This window comes from Perna viridis, chromosome 1 (assembly GCF_037379345.1).
Source record: "Perna viridis isolate PV_CMFRI_1.1 ecotype Kerala chromosome 1, ASM3737934v1, whole genome shotgun sequence".
In the NCBI taxonomy this organism is placed as follows: domain Eukaryota; kingdom Metazoa; phylum Mollusca; class Bivalvia; order Mytilida; family Mytilidae; genus Perna; species Perna viridis.
Window position 1 is genome coordinate 60,558,286 of NC_142445.1, and position 20,400 is coordinate 60,578,685.

Below are 20,400 nucleotides of genomic sequence, written 5' to 3' on the forward strand. Positions count from 1 at the left end.
ATTTGATTGGCTAGTTATTACAATCATTTTCCAAAAACAAAAATACGATTCCTGGAACAGTCTACTCTTTACACGTTATCAAATATTAAATATATAGATGATAAGACTAATCTATTTAAAATTAGCACGAATTAGGTTAATAAAAATCTTCGTATGTGAATGATGCAAATAATACCAATAATTAAGATATGGATAAACAAGAATAAACAAGAAACAAGATAAACAAAGAAAAATACAATATGTCATTTGATAAAAATAAAGCGTATCAAATTTATTCTGTTAACTAAATCATTAAAACTTGATAAGCACATTTAGGCTGTCATTTAAATCAATGTATCGCATTGTAAGTATAAAGATTAATTTTAACGACACCTCTTGTTATGGATGGAAGAACTGCAGTTCATTTATTTGTCTTCTATTTAATCATAAGATTTCTCACGTGATATCAACACATATTGTTTCTCATACTTTGTACAGTTTTATGAACAAAATAGTGAGGAGTTCTAAATGGATCTTATTTACAAAAACACTCATTCGTAAGTTTTCGTATTTTCAAATTTAATATTTCTTACTATTAATACTAAGGGAATACATGTGAAGAAAATTAAAGCCAGGACGTCTTAAATGTTTGTCTATCAGTCTTCAATAAATATTTCTATTTTATAACAGACGCTTGTTTATACTGATATAATTTATTACGGGCCTTGCACCAAACGGTCCATTTCAAAAGTACTTTGATAAAAGTCGTAATTAATAAATTTCTTTCTTAACTTTTATTTATTTATTTTATTATTTTTTTTTAATTTGCGATCGTACATCAAATTGTATTATAATGTTCTTTCAAGAAAATATTCGCGACAGTTCATTTTGGCGTTACTTTTGCGAAAATGTCAAGGTTTAGAGTAAATAAAAAAGTGATCTCAGTAACTTCTTTTAAAACAAAGTGTGAAGTCAAATGCTATGGAAAGTTGTACAGTTCCTGCTTCTTGCCCAAATAAACACCAACTGTTCTGAATCCTGAACGTCCTTACCGTGGGAAAGGGAAGACAATATATGACAGATTCGGATTGTTAACCATATTCGAAATTGAAATATTATCGATTGTTTTCCTATTTTACTTTAATGTGTAGACAAATTTGATTTTGTACAGACAAACGACAATGTCATAATTTTGTATGTTAATTTTTAATGTTCTCCTCAATTATTCAGTTACATTGTGTATTATCGTAACTTAAGTAATAGCAAATAAATTATTCAGGTTCAGCATTACCTTCTGAATTAAATCCAAATTTTCCATATGTAGACAGACAAGCCTTTGCGCTTAGGAATTATTTAAAGCTAGATATACATTATTTAAATATTATCGCTTGTTTTGTTTCATTATATTAAATAATTCTTTATTTTCCTTCGCAGTTTTAAGAGTGCTTTAATAACTTGAGGAATTTGAGGAAACTTTTTTAGATGTTACCCATTATGAAATGTAAATTATTTAAAGGTGATTTATAAAAAAAAAAAAGTTGAAGCTAGTTGACCGTAACGAGGGAAACGTATGTCTTTGTTTATTTTGTAAATAAGAGAAAGAGTAATCAAGGGAACCAAGGTTCTAGCGGAAATCAAAGAATGTATTCCAGGGACAAAGACCAAACACTGAAAATAGACATACACAATAAAGAATACCAAGCAACCAAAATAATACAAAATAACAAAAGCAAATGACGGCAAACTCGGACTCCTCAAAAAACTGAGAGCATGGACTAGGTGCACCGGTAGATACACCCACCGAGTTGCCCATAAAAAGTCAAGCCTGGGACATACGAAAGAGGAAAGAAAAACCATGACACGATGAACTTATCAGTTTCCGAAGTGCAGATGGATACACCGTAACGATCCACGAGTTCATGATGGCGACCACAAAACTTCTGTAGTGATGACTTGAATCTTGTAGCAACATAACCCTGTTCCAGAAGCCTAACTGTAAGAAGTCTAGCTCTATACAAAAATGTTTGCGCAGCTACGGCAAGCTCTGGCATAACGTATGAGCTGTGATATGAAAACTACATACGCATGTGCTGAAGGAATGTTGCCACAGACGAAAGGAAAGTTGTCATTTCTGAATGAATTTTTGTCGTAAAATTTGGTCAATAGTTTTTCATTACCATGGACCTCTAAGTGTAGGTCAAGATACGAGGCCGACTTCACAGTGTCTGTAGTATCCTCTATCTCAAGTTCTTTGGGGTAGATGCGATGTATCAAGTCCCCAAAACTAGAATTATTTAACAATAGCACGTCATCTATATAGCGGACACTGAGAATAAAGGATCTAACTAAACGATGTTCTTTCTTTCGGATCAGGTCAACTATAAAGTCAGCATCATAAGAGTGTAGGAATAGGTCAGCAAGTAGAGAATAATCAAGGGAACCAAGGTTATAGCGGTACTCAAAAGAATGTAATCTAGGGACAAAGACCAGACATGGAAAACAGACATACACAACAAAGAACATAAAGTAATTAAAATCATACATACAAACTAACAAAAGTAAATGAGCAACTCGGACTTCACTAAAACCTGGGAGCATGGACCAGGTGCACCGGTAGGGTAAGCGTCTTCTGCTTTTCTAGAGGAATACAATTTGTTCCCATTGGAATGCCGACCGTTTGTTGAAAAATGCATCCACCACACTGAAAAAATATGTCCATTGTAAATTCATTGAAAACAACTTTATCTGTATATTCGGAAGATGATTTGAAATGTGATTTTTTTTACAAAGAGTGAGGAATCAAGAACTATATAGTTATATCTAGGTGTACCATCTTCTTTTTAGACACAACGGTGTATAATGTTTTTTTTTTATTTTAACTGAGTATGGGGAATACAAGTATACAATGTTGAACAATCATAGGTTTAAATGCTATTATATTCTGGTAATAATCTTGAATTGAGGGTTTCAAAACATCTTTCGAATTTTTCAGGATCCACTTTAAATTAACACCACTACGGGAGTAACAATTGTTGTGGTACCATCTTTGATAGTTGTGAGTATAGTTCAAAGTTTTGAAAGAGATTTTGTGGTACATTGTGCAGATCAAGCTATGTAACGTTGTTTGTATGGATTCTTGTGGAGGAGTAATCAAGAAAACCAAGGTTATAGTGGTACTCAAAAGAATGTAATCCAGGGACAAAGACCAGACATGGAAAACAGACCTAAGGAATCCAGTACATAGACGGTAAATCACAATCATCATCTTTGGTAGCGAGACCAAAAGAGGATAGAACAGATTTATGGTTATCCACTCTCTCTTGTTTGGAGAGTGTAGTGGCAGTATAGAACTTATCACTGCTATTATTTTCTACGTCTACCTCTGATAAAAACATTCGATGTAATACGTTTTGCAAACAAAAATAATGTTGTTCAGGGCTAAATAAACATGCACAGTAAAGGTCAGGTTTTGAAATAATGTTTCGTCTTATTAATGTTTCTTTTTTCTAGGGCTAGCTATGCCTTAATCTGTTTGCTAGATGTACTGGCTGTACTGTATGCAGAGGAAAATTTGGGTGAAACTAAGCCCATAAGTTTACCTTTTAGAATATTTAAAAAAAAATCACAAGGATTCTGACCACAAGTTGGGCCGATTTAAAGCAAAAAAAACCAACAAATTTCCGAAATTCTAATAAGAATCTGTAGACAAAAATCTTATTGTTCCCAAAAAATTGTGAAATATAAGATGGAGGAATAGTACACAAACTAATAGCCAAAGTCGTTGAAAAGCATTCTTTTAAATTTTGCTCTAAATTTAATACTTTGAGCGTGGAACTTTCAAAGAATCACTGTTGCAACCATTACCATGTTCTTGGTTTTGCGTTTTAATATTTAAACAAATGCAATTTCAACCAGATGATTTTATAAGAAAACGTAATTGTTGATAAACACAAAATAACAAATAACCACTTAAATAATCAACTTCTTACCACAAATTTATCATATAGCAATTGTTGCCCAAATGACTTTAAAGATGTACTACTCAAGTAATTATTACTTTCAAGGTTTTTAATTCGAGCTGATGCTGGCATATTTTTATTTGTTTTTGGTTAAAATGTTATTGTCATTATGTCATTTCTCAGTTTAAAAAATCGATGAGACAAATTTTGGCATAGGTCAGATCGTATTTTCTAACTTTTCTACCAAATCGGTGTTTCCTGATCAGCTTACTATTTAATCCATTTGTGCCGTATTCAAATGCCTTATTTTTCGCTCTGTTCAATGAACAAAAAACCGGGAAAGTTGTATATTGGTAGTAGAATATACATTAGGATTAAAACAACTTTGCTGATATATACATATATGAATAAATAATATATTATGTTTATTTTTTCTCCAAAATATAGGATGATCGACGACAAAACACAAGTATTACTTATATGACTAAAATAAATCAAAGTGATAGTACTTTGATAGAAACATGGACGGTAATATTTTTAAGTACAAAAATGACAAATCACTAGACCTCGACATAACCATTCAACAAGAAACGCCACCAACGGAAATAATTCTTGAACCAAGCACTTCCTCCGATGCTAATCCAACAAGGAGACGAATAATTATAACCTCATCAAGTGCTGATATCGGAGATAATGATTCTAACGTTGTAGTCGAAGAGGCAGAAGAAAGGAGAAATCATGAAACAAACTCAAAGAAAAGAAGAGCGTTCAACGTCTGTAAACATATTGTTTCAATAATTTTCGTCGTTCTTGATATTTCATTCGACTGGATCACGTATTCGGAAATGTCCACCGGAAATTTCACCATTTCTGTAGAAAAGCAGGTTCGGAATATACAGTTCACTCATGAATGCGAAGTAAAGGGAAATACGGTGAAAACTTTATATATCGTTATAACCGTTGTGAGTACGATTCTCTCCATGGTCCAAACTGTTTTTATCGTCTACCAGATACAAGGTGAAATAAAGAACATTAAAATTATTAAATCTTCTATTCAATAAATTTTAGAAACACTGGTGTTCCTTGTTTGTGTTGAGATATTTCAAGCACTGTTTATAATGGGATTTGAAAACGTTTGTTCCTTTGAATGTGTAATAGGTCTGTCGAAAAGTTGGATTCCTATCAACATCACATTCTCAATAATCAGGATATCGTGGCGAGTTTCAACCTCTTTTGAATGCTGTTCTATTCCAGAAAACAGAGACCCTTTAACACTGAAAAGACAATGTTGTCTTTCCTGTTACTGCTGCCAGATGGAAAATAAGCAGACGTTTTCTCCAGAAATTGGAATGCATTCTACAGAGTCCAAACTAAGTTGTTCTTCATGTTCAAGCTGTTCTGGAGACAATCTTAAAAAGCCACTCATCCTTTTATTTGGCCTGTTGCTTCTACCGATAGGCGTTGCATTTGCGCCTTTCATTTGCACTTATTTTGTATGTAAAAAAATTGATTGTGAGGATTGTTTAAAAGAAAACAGTATTCAACCAACAAGGCAAGTAACATTTTTATTTCTATTCTAAGATCAAAAGTTAATGAGTGCATTATTTATTGCAATTTTGTTATTTAGCCGAACGAGAGATTTGATTTTTTTTCGGTTTTAATCAGATGTTTGTTTGTTTGTTGGGGTTTAACGTCCGAGCAGCAATATTTCAGCTATATTCAGACAATGAACATGAAATGGATGATAAAATGAACATGAAATGAAAAAAAGGATGGGTCACAAGGATAATAGGGTCGACAAATTTTGATTGCCACTGGAAAAAGGGGGATGGGTAAGGTAGGGCAATTTAGCCTCCTGTGGCGGAGCGCAAAGGTTTCTACTCCTATCGAATACCACAGCAGGGTTCTTTAACGTGCGAGGAACGTGGCATCTTTCCCAACACGGTGCACCACTATGGTTTGCGGTCAGGTTTTCCGTATTATAGCCTGACAACCCCAGCATATAACACGCCAGGGGTACCCCATTCCACCACCTGGGGTACACATTCCAGTTGCTCTGTGGGCAGAGCGCCTAGCCTCCGGCTAGGTTTCTGAGCATTATTTAGTCGCCTTATACGACAAGCTTAGCGCTGCTGCAGGCCTATTCTTTTAACACCCGAACCTGCACGGTTTTAATTAGAAACAATGATTTTGATACACTAGTAATGTTAATTGTATATAGATTTGGTAGACACCGAAAACATATTCGGGCAATTATAAAACAAAGTTAAAAACTGTTTATTTGTAGATAATAGACAGCCATATGAATCATTATTTGAATACACACAATCTATTTTTTCGGTACTTTTTCCAAATAGATTTGTTGGTTTTTTTCCCTAGGACAACAATAATAAACTACATAGGGTTGAAACTGACCAATAGACAATGAAATTTACAAAATCAATCACTGATTGTAGTTTCTATAAATTATTATAAAACCGTGCAATTATATTTTTCACTTATGAGTCAGTTATAAGTCTTTTTGTTAATTTCGTAGAGTAAAACATTATCTATTCTATAAATTTGTACTGTCGACAGTAACATTTTATTATAACGTACCTTTTAGAACCAGAGGGAAAAAACACGTCATAAAGTTTCTTTATACGTAGAAATCTTTCGTTGCTCCTTTAACTGTTGTTAAATACGATACTGACAAAATTACATTCCCATTGTTGGCTTACCTGACCGAATGCGATGCGCACTATCGCCATCACTTGGCATCCGTCATTGTCGTTAACAATTTTTCAGAACCTTTAGGTTTAACCAAATTCTTTCAATTGAAGAAATGGTCTTTATTATAAGGTCTATAAAGGTTTGCATTGGGTCAACGGTGTCGGACCACTCTATGTTAAAGTTTATGCCCTTTCAGGGCAAACATTTAACCAGGTTAGCGATTCAGGCTCTTGGGAGTCTCTTTTTTATATAATTTTATCATTCTTTTTATAGCTCAAGGGTTGCTCCACTTAAAAAGAGGTGAGTATGTTTAAGTTTACAGTTTTCAGTCAAAATCTTGAAAAAATGATAGATAGAAACAAACTTCGAATTGCTGAACTGATCCTTATGATAAGGCTTAAAAACATATCTTGAAAATTATAATAGATAGAAAAAAACGTTCATTATGAAATGATCCTTTAGATAATACCTATCATAGTATTAGAGTCAAAACTGTCAGACAACTCCTTGTTAAAGTTATTCCCCTTAAAACTGAAGATGTAATGATAGACTATTTAACGGGTATATATAAGACTGGATTTCAAATTAAGTCTTTGAATTAAATGACATTAGCTTCCTTCAAAGTGTGATAAACACCTATTGTTTGTTGGAACTCAACTCAACTGTTGATAAAAAAAAACTTTAAATTATGAACAAGAAGTTAGGTTTAAATTCCAGGTCATACACCTCTGCTTCGTTTTTACCTAGCCAACTTATTCACCAGATGCAATCATTTTTTTAGATCTCTTTTTGTGTCCACACTAACGGCGTTAAGTCAACAAGTAAAATCGACATTATTTCTAAATTTCAGAGAAACGGATCCATTCAAGTGCGAGCAGTCTTTTTGTTGTTGTATTGGAAGATGCTTCCCTTCCCGATTTGAAAAGCCTGATACAAAAGCATGTGAATGTATTTGCGGACAATGTCTGGCACAGGAACATGACTGCAAATGTTTTATCTGCCGATGTTGTCCTTCTTATCTTAACCCGCCTAAGGCCGATGTTTGGAATTGTCTATGTGGTAAATGTTTAGCTAGTGACATAAACTGTAAATGTTTCAATTTCCGATGCTGTCCGTCCTATCTCAACCCACCTCAGTCCGAAATTTGGACTTGCCTATGTGGAAAATATTTAGCAAATGAAGTTAACTGTAAATGTTTCACTTGCCGATGTTGTCCTTCTTATCTTGATCCGCCTAAATCCGATATCTGGACTTGTCTGTGTGGAATATGTTTGGCGTGTGAACACAACTGTAAGTGTTTCACCTGCCGGTGTTGCCCGTCCTATTTAAATCCACCTCAAGCCGAAATTTGGACTTGTCTATGTGGGAAATGTTTAGCAAATGAAGTTAACTGTAAATGTTTCACTTGCCGATGTTGTCCTTCTTATCTTGACCCGCCTAAGTCCGATATCTGGACTTGTCTGTGTGGAATATGTTTGGCGTGTGAACACAACTGTAAGTGTTTCACCTGCCGGTGTTGCCCGTCCTATCTAAACCCACCTCAAACCGAAATTTGGACTTGCCTATGCGGGAAATGTTTAGCAAGAGAAGTTCGCTGTAAATGCTTCACCTGCAGATGTTTTCCATCTTATCTTGATCCTCCGCAGCCTGATTTTTGGACATGTTTCTGCAAGGAATGCATTAAATGTGAGTGGTCAGTTTGTGGTTGCTGCGTGTTGAGATGTTTTCCATCTTTAGAACACAGCGATGAAAACTGTACCTGCTTATTACCAAAACGTATAGCCTGTGAACAAAATTTATGTTGTTGTGTTGCCAGGTGTTTTCCATCAAAATTAGACACCCCCAAAGAAAAAGTATTTGAACCTAAATGCGGTTCCTTGAAAATTTGTAAGATGTGTCAACAATGCAAATTACTGTGCTATGGAATATGTAAGAACTGTCAATGCCGTACGCCCGGCTGCTTATGCAGCAAAGCATCTTGCAAAAATGCATTGATATGTGCAGACTGTCAATGTCAAAAATCTGCTGACTGCTTATGCAAAAAAACACATTGTAATAATGTACTGATATGTAAAGACTGTCAATGTCCAAAACCAGACTTCTTATGCTGCAAGCAAACAGAAGTTCAATCCTCTACATGTAGCCCTGCATTAGTGCAACCCAAGTCTTCGCTAATTGTACCGCAAGTTAGTATAGTAGATCAACCAGTTTCTTACCCTAATATCCCTGTCCCTCAACATTCAATCCAAACTGTAGACTCTGTTCCTTTTAAACAAACAGCCGAACCTAATTTTATGCCTGCACAAAGACCCGACCGTATGCCTACACCAAACCCCAACCACATACATGTACCTACACCAAAACCCGACCACATACATGTACCTTCACAAAAACCCGACCACATACATGTGCCAACACCTAAACCCGACCACATACATGTACCTACACCAAAACCTGACCGTAAACCCAGATATTTGCTCTGTTCACGAATGTGTACATGCACTAATGAATGCACGAAGTATTTCATGGTTGCAGCAAAAATTACAACTGGTCTATTGTATCTACTTTATTGGATCTTCATTATCTTTCTATTTATTATACATTTTGAGTGTAAAGTTGGGGTCGATAGTGCGCCTCATAAAATTAGTAGTTTTACTGATCTTATAAAATAAATAGATTTTGGAAAGCTTGTGTAAACAAATATTACCCCTAACTTCTTACGTATTAAAAGAATACAATAATACAAATCATTCGCGCATGTTGTTCTTAATCTATAATTATTGCAAATGTCGGTATGCTGTACACGTGTTTGAAGGATTAATCTCTTTTCTTCAGCATTCCATCCAACGATCAAACAATGTAAGAAGGACAACATCTATTATAAACACCATTCAATCTGAAATTTAAAAAAAATTCTACAGCGTTTTGCTAGTCTACCTGGATAATAGGTGTAAAAGTCATCTTCCTTGTAACTAATTGACCAAAAGGAAACTAAACTTTGTATGATTAGTCCATTAGGTATTCTGTTTTAAGCAGATTTGGGTTTTTATTATCTGCTGACAAGTTTTATAATACTAATCCGGGTCCATATAATGTTCTTGTTTTATATATAACACGGGGTTTGGTATGAAGCAAAATTTGAATTGAACATGCAAATGTAAAATAGACTGACGCTACAATATGTATATAAAAAGACGGAAGATTAACCCTGGAGCAGTCGACAAATGTTTAATCCTTACAAAATATTAAATTTGATCCTGTTGATTAGTCTATTTATTTCTTTTCGTTCTATTTCAATAAAGTATCTGTCAATCACTGCTTTCTGTCATACATCGTTTAATGAAGCATTTTATTTAATTACTTTAACATTTTACAACGTAGATGTTTGAATAACGTATTTCGTTTTTTCCCTTGTGCACATGTTCGAAGTGATTTTAAGGTCGTTTGTTTTATGCTTTTCGTTCTATTTCAATAAAGTATCTGTCAATCACTGCTTTCTGTCATACATCGTTTAATGAAGCATTTTATTTAATTACTTTAACATTTTACAACGTATATGTTTGAATAACGTATTTCGTTTTTTCCCTTGTGTACATGTGCGAAGTGATTTTAAGGTCGTTTGTTTTATGCGATTTGTTTTCCGTCTATTTACTTATTCTAGTAATATTTGTTTTGTCCATGGATTACCATAGTTTTTTATTCAATTTGATAAACAGGTGTAAAATGCAGACACTTTTTACTTTCAAAATAGAATAATATTTATGTGATATTGATCAGTTGAATGTTCATTTCACAAAACAACTTTTATTTAGCATAATTTATTATTTTTTATTTATTTATTTTCTTTTTCATTTTGTTTTTATATCTGTTTGTTTTTTAATATGAAATATCATTTTAAATATCATTTTGTTTTTTCACAAAGCGCTTATTGTGTAAGGTAGAAAATTATTCATTTGTTTTGCATAAAAAATTCACCTTTAAAAAAACTAAAATTCAGATAAACAAGAAAAACATATTCATTAAAACAACGCATATTTTCCATAAATTGCTGACTTTTACATTGTTTACTGTGAAATCGTGCAAAACTTTTATATATTTCAAGTTTTATAGCTTATAAGGTTTATTTTTTTATTATTTTTTTCCCTCTTATAATAAAAGTCTGATCATAAACAATTTTCTAGATTTTGAATTTCTATATATTATTGCACGTTTTCCCGACACAATAACAAAAAAAAAATGCATTAATGGACATTATTGAAGCGTATCAAGCGTAGATTTGGTACAAGAATATAAAGAAAATGATAATTATATTAATGGTATTACATTGACATAATGGTTTTGTAAACTAATTACATAATAATAAAAACGCAAACACATTCTTCCGCTTCAAGTAAAGTAATTTCTAACTCCTTAACCTTCGACTTCTTACTAGTGCCGCTTTACAGCCCACGGACTTTTCTATCAACTATAAAAGACTGGTTTGTTACTATTTTTTACGATACTTTCTGCTTAATATGGTCAGCTGAAGTATTGTCAATAAGCTCCATGAAATTTTAGTATCACAACAAGATCCTCACAGACTGTGTTTGATGGTTTCAGAGATAAAGGTTATCATGGCAAGTTGTTGATGAATACTATGTTATCATCTCATTTTGGTTTCTTAAAATATTTCAACTAAACATCTAAACATTAGGCGATACTTTAGAAACATTAAATCATTACTTGTACATAAAAAAGACTAGACACGGAAAACAGACGCACACAACAAAACTCAACATAATGAAATAATGCGTAAGAAAAAATCAAAAATTAAATGAGCAACTCGGACTCCATTAAAAACTTGAAGAAATGACGGACCACATACATCGGTAGGAAAAGCGTCCTTTGTTTTCCTAGAAACATCCGTCGAGTTGCTCATAAAAACTAAAGTCCAGGGTAGACGAAAGAGGAAAGGACAATACAGAACGAAAAGTCATCGCGTTTTTCATACTTTGCTCAATAATTTACATTTTCCATCGATCTTGAAGTGTAGTTCAGGATATGAGACTGACTTCACAATATCTGCAGTATCTCGAGATTTTTGGGGTAGATTTATAAAATTCCCGAGACTAGGATTGTTTAACGATGATACGTCATCTATATAAAACCGAAAACCGACATTAAAGGATCAAGCTAAACAATGTTCTTTCTTTCGGATCAGATCAGCAATAAAGTCAGCCTCATAAGAGTGAAGGAATAGGTCAGCAAGTAGAGGAGATCATTTTATTCCCATTGGAATAACGACCGTTTGTTGAAAAACGCGTCCACCACACTGGACAAATATTTTTTTGATAAAAAATTCCAGCACCAAAACATTTTGTTCTGTATATTTGGAAGATGATTTGGAATTATTGTTTACATCATATGAGGAATCTCTACCAATACTACATATTTGTATCTATTTTAACTGGGTATGGGGAATAGAAGTATACAGTGTTGTAAAATAGGTTTAAATGCTATTATATTCTGATGATAATCTTCAAATGAGGGTTTCCAGAATTTCCATATTTCGAATTTTGCAGTATCCACATTGAATTAATACCACTACTGGAGTGACAATTGTCATGGTAGGACGACAGACCCTATTTGACAGCTTGGAGTATAGAAGTTAATCCTTTGAAAGAGATTTGGTGGTACATTCCGCAGATCCAGCTATGTAATTTTGTTTGTATGGATTCTTGTGCAGTTAAGAATCCAATACATAGAAATAGTAAATCACAACCATCGTCTTAGGTAGAGAGACCAAACGAGGAAAGCATATATTTATTGGAATCCACGATCTCTTCCTTTGGAGAGTGTAGTGGCAATAAAAAGGTTTTTATCACTTCTATTATTGTCTACGTCTACCTATAATTAAAACAATCTGATGAAATAAGTTCTACAGACAAAACAATGTTGTTTTTGGGCGTTTTCTGCTGGTACGACAAAATATTTGTCATGTATAGTAGACAAGGTCTTTGAAAACTGATGTAGCATTGGCACTTATTGATCTACTTATAACTTTCTTGCGTTTCAAAAATAAAGACCTTACGGCCTTTGCCCACTCTGAAAGAAAATCAATGTCTTCTTGTTCTTGTTTTATCCATTTTCATGCGTAGTCCTCCGTGGCATTCATAAGAACTTTTAAGTTATAATTTCAATTTATGGAGTGTGGTTCACGTTACTTGGGACCTTTAGAAAGGACCTTACGCAGAGATTCGTTTTCGATGTTGCTTAAATCTCCCGTGACAAGACCGGGAGGACTATATTTGAATGGAGAGTGTTTAAGAACAGTCAGGTGGTTTAGCCTTGAAGTTCTTAGTCTCGAGGTCCTGCAATAGCCTTTTATAATTGAAAAATTTGGATGCAATAGGTGAAGTATAGGAATATGAAATAATCTGTATTGATTTGTCCTTGATGTATGGCAGACTTTTGTTGGTTACGTTTTTGTGATGGAGGATGGTAGCAAAATTAATTGCAACTATACCTTTTTTTGACAAACGGTAATGGAAAAAATGAACGTTTTTCTTCATCTTGACCCTTTACACAAACCAGTTTAAAAAGTCTGTGGAAACCAATATCCAAAATGATGAAAAAAGTCTGTATAATGACGAGGTAGGTTTAGAAACAGGATTGTCAAGACTTGTTTTGTAAAGGTGCGAAGTGGAGTGAGAGACATAGAAAAACGTTTAGTTCGAATGTAATGAAATCCAGGAGGTTTTTGTATGAAAGGAGGAGACCATTTATGGAGACATCTTAGGTGACGGAATGTTGCGATGGCCATGACTCCTTTTCCGTCCTTGATTTTTGTCAAATAAATTCATCGCATTTATGGTATTGTTATGATGCTTTGAAAGGTTTCCTTTACTTTTGATGTTGTCATTGCACCCGTAAGGTATTGCAATACCACGTCTGCGTATCATCAATCCTACTCGTTCCCTACGTTAGTTTTTACTTAAGACGGGACTGTTCGCTGGATTGTATTTTTTTTTTCAATAATATGAACTTTCATGGAGAGGATTCAATGATCTTTTTGATTAAAATGTCGGGAATTAGGTGGTATCAAATTCCCGAACGATAACCGCTCATTAGTTTGTTTAATCGTTCTTCTGTTTCACCGACATATACCAGACTGCATAAGTTCCATTCTAATCCATATACTAAGTTACTCGGTACTTCCGGGAAAATTATACATTGATCTCCCACTAAAATCGACCAAATCAAACCTAGTAAACAACGGTAACATTTGCATAGTTCCAATTTCATACACTCAAAAGTGCAATAACCATATGACAATGTAAGGCCGGTTTTATTTTTTCATTTTTTATTTTATTTTATTTTTTTTTTTATTTGGGATGTCACCATTACTGAAATAGAAATAAAAGGCGACATTCCTGTAATAACATAAATTTGTAGCATGTTGTTTTGTATAACCCAGTTTTTTACTGTTACGTCAATAACGTCGTACCTAGGTTATGAACTAATACTTATTATCATATAAGTAAACGCTAAACAAAGAAATAAAAATAAACTCTACTTAATGCGATAATTGATGGACGGAAGTATTTAAGTTGTAGTTATAGTTTATTCATCTTCAATTCTGATGTGAAAGAAATACCTATTGTTTCTTATTCTACGTGTAGTTTTATCAGCGAAATATTGAGCTTGTTCCGAATGGATAATATTTAAATATGCACTCCTTAGTAAGTCTTTGGAGTTTACAAAAATCAATTATTTATTTGTTTTAATGAGCCAATCAAAAAAGTTTAATTTGAAATGCAGGGGTTGCCCGAAAGATAACTGTTACAATCATTCGTCAACATAAAATCAGTTATTACATTAAAAACTACCTGCACACGGATGCAAAACACAGGAAAACCTACCTTTGGCCTTATTGGTATAAATAGTTATTTTACAAAACATCTCTTGATTGATTGATTGATTGTTGGGGTTTAACGTCCGAGCAGCAATATTTCAGATATATTCAGACGATGAACATAAGATGATGATGAAAATGAAAAATGGGATTGGACACAAGGATAATAGGGTCGACAAATTTTGATTGCCACTAGAAAAAGGGAGGGATGGGTTAAGGTCGGGCAATTTAGCCTCCTGTGGCGGAGTGCAAAGGTTCCTACTCCTATCGAATACCACAGCAGGGTTCTTTAACGTGCGAGGAACGTGGCATCTTTCCCAACACGGTGCACCACTATGGTTTGCGGTCAGGTTTTCCGTATTATAGCCTGACAATCCCAGCATGTAACATGCCAGGGGTACCCCATTCCACCACCTGGGACACACATCCCAGTTGCTCCTTGGGCAGAGCGCCTAGCCCCCGGCTAGGTTTCTGAGCACTATTTAGTCGCCTTTTACGACAAGCTTAGCGCTGCTGCAGGCCTATTCTTTTAACACCCGGACCTGCACGTGGCTGTAATTCTTTGAACCTTAAAGATTTCGAAAATGTATTGACTGTCAATGCACTGTTCATGCTGCAAGGCAATTGAAGTTGCTCAATTCACTCGACTTAGCCCTGTTTTACGACAGCCCCAATGGCTTATAATTCCGCCAGTTTGTATCGTAGATCAATCAATTAAAGCCGAAGCTCCTGTTCTGCTTTATCGTTTAAGCATTTTTGGAATAAAAAGGAAATTTATGCTTACATACATCATGTTTCGTTTTGCTAACTGTACTGAGTATTCAAATAGACAAGTTATTAACTATAATATAATAAAATTTTATTGTCGCAGAAAACTGTGTAATTTATACAAGTTCCAAGTTTCCATCTAACATGAAAAATGATCCTATAGTGTAAAATATGTATTTGTATATGAACTCCTATCTTCCAAGAGCTTCTTATTTATTAGAAGAATTGAACAAATTCGCGTGTGTTGTACTTATAGGGTAATAACAAAAATATCGAACTGATACAATCTAGGCAGTAGTCATAAGGGATAACCGAAAGAAACTTCCGTATAATAAATGGCAATATCAGGATACAAACCGAAAAGTTATAAACCACGACAACGGCCCTGACTTCGGTACAGGCATTTCAAAATGAAGAATGGATTTAACCAGGTTTTACAGCGCACTAATGTCCTGCTTCCATTGCAGTTCATTATAACCGCCATATTTCAACACAAATGGACAGCATAAATTGTCACTACTATTTAAACAATACAGAATAAATGAACAATAAATAAAGGATATAAAAAGAACAACATGCAATTAAAAATTGTGTAAATCCAAGCCACAAGTTTCAAAAAAGAATCTTGCACTCTGTTGGGAATGCGCATCAAGTTAAAGATGAAAAATATACGGGGAAATATCTGGCCACTTTTACTTTTTCCTCTTTTACAACATTTAGAAGGGACTCCAATTCATAAGAATAAACAAATAAATCGGCTAGAATAGGGCCACATTTAGTGCCCACTGGAATATCATTACTCAATAACATGAAATAACAAAATGACAGGATTAAACGGTCATCTTCTTTATTTACAAAACATTCAAAGCGAATAAAAAAACACCTTTAATATGAATATTGCAACTTTAGTAATGTTGCACAGTACACGTGTTTCAATGATTTCAGCAGCATAAGAACCAACAATCAAACAAAACAAAAGGGTTTAATTAACAGCATCCATTTGGAAAATGATTCAATCTTGAATAAAACCTAATCTCCAACAAATCATAAACAAATAATAAAAAATACCGAAATTGTTCGTTGTAAATGTGAAAAAATAACTTGGCTATAACTTTACTTTTGATTGACATAATACGAGAAAAACTTGCATTATCTCGCTTTGTATGTTTCATGAAACATACTGGGAAGATGACTGTTTCGATATGAAATGAAAATTTTGGTTTAGATGGTTGGTATTATTTCATCGCATTTGGGAACGGTGACCAATTTATGTTATCTCACCTCCAAATAAGTTTGAAAATCTTCTCGATCCGTTGTAACTTCATGAATAATAGAAACTTAACTTTGTATAATTTTCCATAGGTTTTTCTTTCCTGAACTGATATGGTGATTTTCTACCTGCTGACAAATATGGTCACTGTTTCTAAAAATAGTCTAAAGGATTTTAACAGCCACATTTGGCAAATATATCGAAATCCCTTTCACATTACAAATTATGATGAGAGCAAAAATGTTCGGCAAGAAATCTGCCCTGGGCAAATTTATCGTGAAATTCTGTTGACCCATGCTTGAAATGTTTACCTTTTTAGGCTTTGGATTGGTTGCTAACTTTATTTCTTAAAGTCTTTCCCTCTGACACTACCTGACTAAAGGTATGTCACAGTCGTTGTCATGCTATAACTTAAATAGTATTTGTTGATCTTCACAACATGGTTTCAAACCACAAAAAAAGGTTGGTACATGTATGGATGTTGAGAGTTTTGACCTTAACCTTTTGGGAATTAGGGGCCAAACAAAAAAAGGGGTCAAAACAAGTATCATAAAGCTTTATTAAGCATTTCAATGTCTATGATATTTTTTCGCAATACTCAATACCACAGAAGTCAGACTTGGATTGATCTATCGAATTAGGTGATTAAGAACATTAACCTTCTTTGTTCAATCAGTCAACCCTCAAGGAACTTTGGATTCAGGTGATTCAGGCTCTTAGGGGCCTCCGGTTCTGTGAAATTTAGTTGAATTTTGAACGTGTACTGGTCATGTAAAAACGGCGTTTGATATGATGCAAAAGTCGATATACAAACACGAAAGAGGTAAAGTGACTTTCAATTCTTTTCATCTTGAACTGCATATTATAAATGTCTGCAATTAACCCATACTGGATTGTTGGATTATTTATATAGAAGAATGTGAACCATGAAACAACCTTCATTATTTATTTAACTTGTGATGTTAAAAATTAGTCAAAGTATCGAAATGTTCTTTGTTATTCTTTCAAAAGTACTTGCACCTTAGGAAAATAATCTGATAAGTTTCAAAGACAGCACTCTGGTCATAGGTCACAATATGGTCATATAGACTTACATGAATGTTTTATATTTTAAGTTTCTTTATATCTTGTTCAATTAGAGTAAAATGGAAAAAATAATATTGTAAAAGTACTCGTGGATACCAATTTTCGTGGATCAGGGAAGAAGCGCAAGTTCGTGGATTCTTGAATTCGTGGTTGTAATATTATCAGTATACACATTAATGGGAATATCTTATTCGTTGAGAACCAAATTTTATGGTCTGGTCTACCCACGAAAACCCCACGAACAATAGTACTTTGACAGTACATGCATTTCTGTTACAAAAATAAATAGTGGTTTTCATTTCATCGTTGTCAAAAACAAGTGTGAAATGATAAAGAATAATAACAAAACTTACTTGGAGACACTTTGCGGTTGTATATTTTCATTTTTAATGATGTAAATATTAAACCATCTTCCAATCATACCGGAATCACTGAGATGAGACGCGTTACATAATTGGATAAAAAGCTTAAATTCGAATTTGATCGGTGTGAACATTAAGTTCATAAGCCCTCATAACTGTTAACATGACCAAAATGCACTGTGTGTCATGCAGGAAACATTTCTACGTCTTACACTTAATACGGAAGAATTATCATAAGGATTCAAGTACAAAAAGCTTCTTTTCTACATACCTTGTTTCAAATTATTTAATGCTTTCAATTCTGCTGGATATGCTTACTCTTCCGGGCACCTGATGTCATTCCTTGTTTTTGTGAGAGTAAAAATTGTTAGTACTTCATTATAGTTTTCTGTATCTTCAGTTTTATGTGTAATTTCATTCATTTCAGTCGGTTTGCTACATTGTGTATGTAAATCTACTTTGTTTCCTGTATTCACATTTCGTTTCTTTTGTTTTGCTTGTTCTCTTCTGTTTTGTTTTTGTTTGTTTTTTTAGTTTGTTTGTTTGTTTTTTTTTTTTTTTGTTTTTTATTTTTTTTTTTTAAATTATCCATTTGCTGAAGTTTCTGTATTTTTGTGTCCTCTTTACTCGTCTGAAGGATAATTATGTCTTACTTTGTTTTTTGTTATCTTATGAAGGTCGTCAAACAAACTATATCCCCTTAAAACATAAATCAAACAATTTCCTAGTCGCATTTTTTTTTAAAGTCAATAAGTAATTCATGTCGGTGTTCTTGTTTCATATGGCAACTATGGAGATATACATACTTTTATGTGACTATGGTTGTGTGTAAATAACTGTGTTTAACTCAATTTCCAAAACAAATCCTTTTTACCTATTTTTTGGGGGTTTCTTCAACACAACCGTAAATTTGCCAATGCTGCCGTGAAGCACTTTGAACAATCGTGTAAGAGCCCCATTTTCACTGTTTTTTATCTATTTGTTTGTTTTGTTTTGTATTGCTTTGCTTTGTTTATTTTGTTCTGTTTTTGTTTTGTTTTGTTTTTTGTTTGTTTGTTTGTTTGTTGTTTGTTTTGTTTTGTTTTTTTTTGTTTTGTTTGGGTTTTTTTTTGTTGTAAAAGAGCAACGTCTTTTACATTTCACTTTAGAAAAGTTTAAGTCGCAAGTTTTCATTACGTTGTCCAACTCGGCCACAGTTAATCCAAAGCCATTGTAAAAATAGAGACAGTTAACATATTCACAAAATAATCCTGTGTATTTTGAGTCCTACAATCAGGATATTTCGCTCAGACAAAACTGGTACTTATGGGTAGCTTGTACTTATTGAAATACATCTTCTTTTAAAAACAATGCTATAAATAGTTCATTAACTATGTCAAATATATTTAACATGCCAAATTTAGCTGACAATTTACAAAAAAACCACCTCCCAGGGATCCCATTAATATCTTTAATATATAGTTGTCGTTTTGATAGGTAACAATTTGTACGCTTTTAAACATGAACATGAAGTATGTTGGAATTTGACCGAAATCAAAAAAAATAAATAATTTTTAACGACCCGCTTTAGCTGTTCATTTCCACTTTATTTTTGACTATATTTGTGATGTGGTAGTTATAAAGCACTGCTATGTTTTATTTCTCTTAAGAAAAAATATCCAGATTTATCAACATGTTTGTTGATGTTTTATGTATTCACTCACAACGCTCAACATGTTTTGTCCTGAATTGTTTCATTCATCTTACGTGTATCAATCCTTTAATAGAAACATGTATTGGAAAATTGAAATAGATTTTGTTTGTGTAATATTTGTACGAACAAAAATCTGTTCTTTTTTTTCATTTGCAGTTCGGTAATTTTGCTTTGTTTTGTTATAGGTTTTGTTTTTTCTGCTTTTTTTTATTTATTTATTATTTTTTGTCTTGTTTTGTTTTGTATTGTTTTTGTGGGGGAAGAGGTTCGTTTTTTAACCAATGGAACTATGTACAGTTAAATTAATAACTTTGTAATATGAGGTCTTTTCTCAAGTTAATAGTCCGCCATCTTTATGATATTAATAGATGTCAACATATCTACAATTTGTCCGTTTTGTCACAATGATTTGCACATTCTGCCAAGAGAACGATTTGTGCAGTTTTCGTGGTTTTGTAAAGGCTTTGTTTAATTGTGTAGCTAGTTACTTTGGTAAAGCCGTGATTATAACTGCGATTAAGGATATATCCAAACCAACAAGTCACATGATGGATATGAAGCATTGTATGAAAAACGTAGAAATTAATAATAAGCTGCATACAGACACCGACAGAAACATCACATATGAAAGTGATTGAGCAACCGTCAAAAACTGGAAACATTGATTACTGAGTGAT

The 20,400-nt window shown here is 33.5% G+C and overlaps 1 pseudogene across 1 annotated transcript; it reads left to right on the forward strand.

Moving 5' to 3' along the window:
• The first annotated feature begins 383 nt into the window (after positions 1-383).
• LOC148629668 (uncharacterized) lies at positions 384-10,140 on the forward strand (annotated as a pseudogene). Its single transcript, XR_015917092.1, has 4 exons — positions 384-536; positions 4,386-5,490; positions 6,924-6,950; positions 7,501-10,140. The product of XR_015917092.1 is annotated as an uncharacterized LOC148629668 (transcript).
• The last annotated feature ends 10,260 nt before the right edge of the window (positions 10,141-20,400 follow it).